The sequence below is a fragment of the Protomyctophum bolini genome, assembly GCF_963924005.1.
Source record: "Protomyctophum bolini genome assembly, chromosome: 12".
Lineage (NCBI taxonomy): Eukaryota > Metazoa > Chordata > Actinopteri > Myctophiformes > Myctophidae > Protomyctophum > Protomyctophum bolini.
This window is the reverse complement of record NC_137873.1, coordinates 20208905-20217964: the sequence shown is the minus strand read 5'-3', so window position 1 is coordinate 20217964 and position 9060 is coordinate 20208905.

The following is a 9060-nucleotide window of genomic DNA, read 5'->3' as shown; positions in this document are numbered from 1 at the left end:
CATCTTCAGGGCTTATCAGTCGACACAGGGCTTGTGTTTTACAGAGCGTTATATTGCAGTGTTTGTGGGAGTGAGTGAGCGGGCAGAGAGGCTGGGACCCATCATGCATCTGTGTTTGGCTGCAGTGTGAGTGGCCTTTAATCTGCTCCATGAGAGAATCTCTGTACGTTGTCGTAGTAGCAGGGCAAGCCAAGAGAGCTTTGGCAGACTTCTAAGAGAGAGAGAGAGAGAGAGAGAGAGAGAGTATTATGTAACTCGTTGTCTGTCTGTCTGTCTGTCTGTCTGTCTGTCTGTCTGTCTGTCTGTCGTCATGCACTTGTTCTTTCTTTCTTTCTTTCTTTCTCGTTTGTACACTTTTTGAATCTCCAAAGAAGCCGGCCTTGGAACACAAAGCGCACACAGACATTCCTGTGTAGTTAGTCTTACTCCAGAGCGCGGTTACTCACTGTTTTACACAACTCAACACCACATTACATAACCAGAAACTGCTCATTCATTCAACCTGTACCACATGTATTTATTTTCACTCGTCCTGGTTTGCTCCCTCTGTATCTCTGCATCAAACGCGGCGAGCTCATTGGATCAAACACCCTAAAAATGTTGCAGACTAGAGAAACCACGGGACTGCAAACTTTGGTGGTTCTCTATTTACTACTTCCTGAATGAAAAAGTTTATGTGTAGAGGATGCTTAACTACGTTTAGAATCGATTTAAAGCCAATACCTTGATATATACAGTGACTGACAACGTATTATTCTTTACATTTGTATTCCTGATAAGCGTACTTCTTAAAGATACGGATGATGGAATTTGCACAGTAGCGACAACGCAATGCACCCTTTACTATACACGCACGGACGCACACACACACACACACACACACACACACACACACACACACACACACACACACACACACACACTTAGAGTACCCACAACCCCTTATCAGCACTTATAATGGAGACTGGCTGTCTGACTATACATGAAAAGCTGTTTAAAGGCACTTTCTCCAAGTCCTTAAAGGTTTCCTTAGAAAGAAAGACGGAGGGAGAAATATGCTTCTACTTAGTGGCTCAGCGGTCTGTCAGCTTCGTACTGATGCTTGTCTCTTCATAACATCAAATCGTCGCTGTCGGGCAGAAACCCTGTGTCTTTATATTTCAATGTTATGTGTTTATTTATTTTGTAGATTAAATTACCGAACTTCAAGCGCACAAAGTTGCATCGCACAAAGATGCGTCGTGTTGTGAGCTTGCAGATCGTCTATTTTCACATTTTTTTAATGTTTTTAAAACAATAATAAAAAAGGACATACAATACCCCAACAGCAACGGAATTGTCTTGAGAACTGGTGTGTCAATCTTATCCGTTGGGAAACCGAATGACAGGAGTTTGAAACAACAAACCTTCAAATACTAATTTACTAATAAAAAATGACAGTTACTTAGGGACATGAACCGTAGTGTCCGTATTCCGGGCATGTCATAATAGGCGAACATACAGTGAAAATATAGGCAAACATTTGGTGAAAAGAGCTGATCTACTCTCTACACATATTGTGTCACATGTGTTTCTACTTTGTGGTATGGATCTTTGTGATTCTAGCTTCAGAGTGATGTGTGTTTCACCAAACTGTGACCTAATGAACAAGATAAGGCCCTCGAGCTGTATTACTCTGTCATTATCACTTTCACTGATGATGTGGTCATTTGTGATGTGCTCCATACAGTTCCAATTATAGCCCATATACTTCATTGTATGTCAACGTGAAAAGAGCATATATAACCGGTTCATACCTGTTATGACATTTCCAACATAGGGACACTCATGTCGTTCATGTGGTTAATATTTCAAGTAGAAAATGTCTGGAGTGTGATTAGATCGATGTCTCTGTAATGTCTGCCTTGGGCCAAATTTGACAAAACATCCACCCTCACCAAGCACTAGGTTTTGGTTTTTAGTGTTTGCTTTAACTAGCTTGGGCTAGGGCAGTAATACAGACAGATTATACAACCACAAGGACATTCCCAACATGATCACATGCCAAAGCTGTCGTATTTCAAATGTTTGTCCAAACGACAAATAACTCAATAATTTGAAAAGTCAAAATGTAATTTTGGCGTTATGTCAGAGATTCTGACTATATTGTACTCAACCTGCCATGATTCATAATAACATGAAATATTATTGTGTTTGAGTTTTTTTGCACTGTTCTTTTGGCTAAGATTAGGCACTGTTACTTTGGTTAAAACTTATTACGTGCCGCTCATGTGCACAACAGAGTTGCGTTCTGTGCCCGCACAGACAGGTCAGTAAAACGGACCAGGAAACTAGCGCAGCTGACCGGAAGTCGTAATCCGTCATGTTCGTGTCACCCGAGGGCTCCTTCGGTGCTGCTGGCTAATATGCTAACTGCGAGGCAGAGGAGAATTTTCATTGAGCTACAAAAATTGCCTAATTGCCAATCCAGGTGCAGAAAAATGCTGTTAAAGATCATGCTTGTGCTTATAACAGGAGTGAATGGAGTGGGAAAAATGTAATCGGCCAAATGTAATCGGCCAGCGAAATGAAATCGTCGGCTATGGAAACGACACCCGCCTACGGTACATGGATGTGAGGCTAGTCTGTGTGCATAAAATTATAAAAAGACGTTAAAGACATCATGGGTACAGATAACAACTTTGAAAAAAGATGTAAAAGACGTTATAGGCACTGAAATTGATCTGTATCTGATCTGATCTGAGTGAGTGAGTGTGTAGGTGTGTGTGTTTGCTGGATGCCTTGTGACAGCCATACATGTGCACGCTATAGTGTACGTAATGAGGGGATCTTTGATCAGACTGCAGACACAAGAGCTCATATTGGTTGCCATCAGGTCTAAGTGGTTGATTAAAGTATAAGACGTGCTGTTGGGTCGATTTCCATTCATGTCGAATGAAAGCCATCTGGTGAGTGATACATGAAATATGTTTGCAGTAACATGGATACATTGTTCATGGGTGTTGAGTAATTGCACTGACACTTTTTCTGGCACACTCATACTTGTGTGCGTATACACAGACGCGTCCACATGTGCGTGAATACACATTGTGCGCATGTGCGCGTGCGCGCACACACACACACACACACACACACGCACACACGTGCATGCGTGCAACCCGCAAATCCAAAAATTCAAAAAGCTTTGTTGGCACAATAAGCCTGTTCCCCCACCGCCAAGACAAATACACAAATAAAACCTCGCTATGTTTCTGTCTCGCTCCCAGCGAAACATCACGACTCTAAATGTCACCGCAGAAGCGAGGCATGCCTTTTATTACAACGGCTGTTGTGTGAACAACACTGTTCCCGCTCTGATATGCTGTTGGTGTGACGGAGGGGACCAGGGGTCTTTGTGGATGAGGGGTCCCCGATGTGAGGTCCATCTGTGTGGGCAATGTGGCGGCACGGTGTCCCCTCTGCCTGGGAAGGAAATGCATCCCTCACAGGTGCCTCTGCCAGCAAGGGCCAATTAGGGCTCAGATACACACTGACACAGAGACAGAGGGACACACGCACGCATACGAAAACACGCACACACACACACGCAGTGCCACACACACACACACACACACACACACACACACACACAGTGTCACACACACACACACACACACACGCACGCACACGCGCACAATTGTGCACAGACACAGGTTCATGTGCATGCAGTCTTAAGCTGATGGACAGTCGCTAACCACAAAAACGTGCATTCCCCAGGCACACATGCACACACTGAGTTGACACCTGCTCAGCAAATAAACATACAGCTCACACACAAACATAGACTACATGACTTCACACACACATACACACACACTCGCGCATCGCACAGCACACACACACACATTCACACGCATGTGTGAGTGTACACACATGCACACGCATTGCACACGCATTGTTGAGACATTGCGTACAATCAACAATGAACAGCCTGTTACTCATACCAGGAGTATCTCTGCTATCCTCTGAATCCCACTGCGCTCATCCTCTGACAGCATTATTCAATTTCACGTGTGTCAAGTGTAAATTATCAAAGGTGTGTAATAAATAGCACAGCAATTTAGAGTGTCAGCCATTGTCAGAGTGTTGTGTTTCTATAGTATTACAGGCAGTTATGTAAACATTATCAAGGAGAATCATTGTGTTGTGTTGTATAGAGTCTCTCGCTCTCAAACTGCCAGCTAAAACAACAAAACTGCATAAATTAATGCTTCTCACCCATGAATGTAATTATTTACAGTAAATGTGTTTCCAGATGCAATTTATTCTCTTCCTTTGCTTCACATACATCTCGACTTGTGCATCACTTTTAAAACTATAACCATATTTTTCTCGTTAAAACAATCGGACACAAGCGGCCATGGTAGTATGCTCTGTGATGATGGCTGGCTGTTATTGGCACGCCAAGAAGAACAATGCCTTATGCTCATAGCCTTCAGTGTAATACGGTTAGTGTTATGTCTTAGTGTTAGTCTTATGCTCATAGCCTTCAGTGTAATACGGTTAGTGTTATGTCTTAGTGTTAGTCTTATGCTCATAGCCTTCAGTGTAATACGGTTAGTGTTATGAAATCAGTGATTAACAGCAAATTTTACTCGCAATTCTAGTTCAAATGCATCAGATCTAGCTACTGTTATAACACCAACTTGGGACTCCTGAATCGCTGCCCTCCACACCCTCCTGTCTAACATCAGGGTCTTTTTTGAGCTCTGCTGTTGCACCGCAGTGTATCTATCTACATATGGCGGTGCGCCTCTTTCCTTTCTTGGCTTTGCCCTGGGTTGTCTCGGAATACGCTCGTAATTCCGCCGGCGCATTAGTCCGACAACGTGGCTTCGCGTGCAGTTATAGGCTTAGGGTATAGAGACAGCTAGGGCGAGTCAGACCAACGCGACGTCGGAATAATGCAGATGACCCGGTTAGCTCTCTCTGGGGTGTCAGTTTGCTTACTACCAGTCAGATGTGATGCAGTGACCCGGTCAGCCTCATCCTTCTCTCTCTGACCTTGTCCTGTGACCCGAGGTCCATGTTTCTGATGTGGTCTCATGTGACGCGTAGTGCCATTCGTAGCATCCTTTCCTTCTGTTCAAAATATTATGTTGCTAACCAAAACCTAGTGTAGCCATGGGGTATAGTCACTCTACAACAGAGAACATCAATGCATTCCAGTGGGGAGTTCCAATTAGATCATGTCATAAATATGCATTGTAGCTGGATTGTGTCCAGGCTGTTAAGCTCTCTAACACTGCAGTGATGTAGGCTGGAGGTCAAATACCTCCATATCCCATAACAGTCTGAGTGCAAATGTAGCTGTCATGTCCCTGTGGTTATGGTCATTATGTCATTTTGTCAGTTTGACCATGACCAAACGTGTCACTTATGTAAATCAGTGGTTCTACAACTTAATTGTGCCATAAGCACACCAATGGGCAACCTGTATTTATAGCGAAATAGTGGATCTACAAGCGCATCGCTCCATGAGCTATATTCAACTTTATTGTATTTTTTGTGGGGAACAAAGGAAGGGAATTAAAGATTCAACTATGGTCTAGACTAGAATGCTCCTCTGTATTGGGAAATGAGTGGGCACAAGGTAGGCTACAGGCTACTGATATTTTGTAATAATTATTTTTGTTTAGTTCTCTACAGTATACAATAATAATGTGTGGTTGTCATAAAATCCCAAGGCACACCTGTACTTGTCTCATGGCACACCAATGTGCCTCGCCACACTGTTTAGGAACCACTGACTTTACCATCTATTTGTGATCATATGAAACATCAACACGTGTAACTGTAGCTCTTGTAATAATGTGGTACAGGTATCTGACAAATTACGACTTGTGCCAATAGTGTGAACAAGATTCCAGGCAAATCCATGGGTGGGGTTGGTGTAGCGCCAAGGTGAAGCCTGGTAAATAAAGCTTGCACGCACGCGTGCGTGCGCACACACACACACACACACACACACACACACACACACACACACACACACACACACACACACACACTGCTAAATCCCTCCCAAATCCACCATACGTCATATGCACAAACATGAAGACTCGTAATCAACCATGAACGTGGGAAGGTGTCCAACATGATTCCCATACCTACTACTCACTCCTCCTCCTGTCCTCACATGCACTGTGCATTGTTAAAAAAATGTCAAGAAAAGGGCCAAATTCTGTGCCAGGGAATTGCGGTTGTAACTAAGTATCCACCAGCATGTGTCTGTCATTAGCTCGCAGTGGTAGCTGGCTAGCTACCCAAGCTAAGGCTAGCCAGCAGGGTTCCCTCAAGGCCAAGTGAGATATCTTTTTTTTTTGTTACATTTGTTTTTCCCATGGCCCGTTTCCAGCACCACTCATTAGAGATGGCGTAATACGCGGGCCTGTCTGAGTGTGCCCACTTGTGCCTGAGAAACTCTATACGAGGTGTTGTGGGGGGAGAGAGAGAGCAGTTGGTAAGGGGGCACTGAGCAGGATCTGACATGCCACTGCTTTTGCGACATGCCTGAGATTTGGCTCAATAAGCCAGCAGTGATGATGGCTCCCCTATTGTACTGTTTGCTTCACACTGTTGTGAATGGCTGCATGCCTATTTTAGATGCTATAATTGCAGTCAGAGCAGTGATACAGCTTCTTGTCAGAATCACACTCAGTCAGAACTGGTTCATGGCTTTATTTGGCATGGTACAATAAAGCATTTGTTTAGATAAAGTGACACTTGAGTCAGATTATCTACAAGCTCACAATGAGTTGCAAGGGCACGCGTGTACAGTATACGAGCTCACATTTTCAAGCTAAAAGCAAGCTATTCCCCCGTGCCTTAATTGGTGCAAAGACAACAGGACCTCAAAGAATGAAGTTGCCTATGGGCAGAGTCACTATAACTGCTGCAGAGACATACAGAGTTCCCTACTACAACTCACTGACATAGCCTGCGGTACAGGGACAACCGAATCTCACAACGCGGGACAGTGCAAGACATGTTATGAACAGCGAGCTACTAGGCTAGGCATATCATCGTGCATGTACACATTCAACATTCATTAGTGCAGACACTTTGACAACTTACCGAATTTCATAGTGCACACTGACATGCACAGTGCCAGAGCAAATTGACCTCACATACAGCACAAAAAATATATTAGACAGTAGACTATATCACTATGCCTTATATTCAATATTTATTGTGCAGAGACATATTACTGACAACTGGTAGTTTGGTAGTAGCGCACAGGCTAGCCCACACCAGAATATATAGTATAGTATTCCATATTCTATTGCATGTGGATTCATTCCCTTATGCATCCCTGATACACTTTACATTGGTAGTTATCAAAATGAGGTCCGGGGACCTTGAGGGGGGGCAGCAAAATTAGTTTATCCACTTTAACCCTATAATATACTGTACATAGACTATTTTAAAATAGTCTACTGTATGTACACTAGTGTATGTACTTGTACATCTGGTACATCTGGTACAAGACAAATCTCGTACGGGGCTTCCCTAGTGGCAATTTTTTTTTCCAGATGGGCGTCCGTGGCCAAATCCATAATTTAATCTTGGGTTCTTGACATGAGAATGCTTGATAACCCCTGCCCTGCTTTACATAACATTTTAAATAACAGAACATCGTGAATGACTTCTCCTATCTGCAGATCAGCTTATGAAACGTTGCAAATCTGCCATGTGGGTTACCTCATTAAACCCTTATCTTGCTGCACAACATGACAAAATGCTCTCTCTCTATCAGGACACAGAGACACAGGGGGATATGTCAGCAATGGTATTCACTAAACCAGGTCATCTGGATTGCCTGAAACAAATCAACTTGTCACCTCAGGGTTGGTGTGTGTGTGTGTGTGTGTGTGTGTGTGTGTGTGTGTGTGTGTGTGTGTGTGTGTGTGTGTGTGTGTGCGTGTGCGTGTGCGCGTGCGCGTGCGTGCGTACTTGTGAGGGCCAAACATCCCCACAAGTATTTGAGAAATAGAACATTTCTGGTCCTCCAAAGAAAAGTATTTTTAGATATACAGTAGGTTTACAATTTCAGGTTGGGGTTAGGATTCGGATTAGGCATTTTAGAGGTGGTTTAGGGTTAGAGTTACAGTATGTCTGATTTATAGTTGGTTTCGCATCGGTGTCACACACCGACAATAGCAGATCTGTGTGTGTGTGTGTGTGTGTGTGTGTGTGTAGGCGGGGGTGATGGGGGGGGGTGGGGGGTGGGTCCACTCCACTGTGCCCTGACTTCAGATAGCGAGAAACAGTTTTCCTGTGTAGACTTGTGAAGCGAGCTAATTCATGTCTGCCTCACTTGTACTGAGATGAGCTGAGCAGAGCTGAGAGAGGAATGCTCCAGGGCCATTATGCTGGTGCTGTCATCCCTTCTCACCGTCCCTCAACAACCGTTACATATTACACACACACACACACACACACACACACACACACACACACACACACACACACACACACACACGCACGCACCGGCGCCTTCCATCACTTCTTGACGTGTGAACCGAATTCAGTTAATATCAGTTAATATCAATTCTAGTTCAATTTGTTTCCAGCATGTTACGAAACGGTTCAAGTCTAGGGGTTTTACTGCCCGTAACATGTATGAAAGAACAACACGGCTCATAAAAGAGTATTTGGTTTAATACTCACAGCAGAATAAATAACAAAGTGGCTTAGTGCATGACAAAATGGCAGACAGAATGATAACCAGAATGGCTCTGTGAGCCCAGAATGATAGAATGACTTACATGATGGATGAACAAACGACACAACCTAACACACAGACAAATGGAACTACAACTAAACCTGACACGAAACACAAAAGCAGTCGGCTGGAGGGAAGGCCACACGCTGGAGTGCTCCCACACCACACGCAGCAGTGTTCCCCCCCGAAGTCCAGACAGAGAGTGAGCTTTATAGTCCAGGAAGCAAGGCCTGAGCTGCCACAGGACCAATCCGAGGGCTGATCAGGCTCCAAGCCAGGCCCTCCTCAGGACG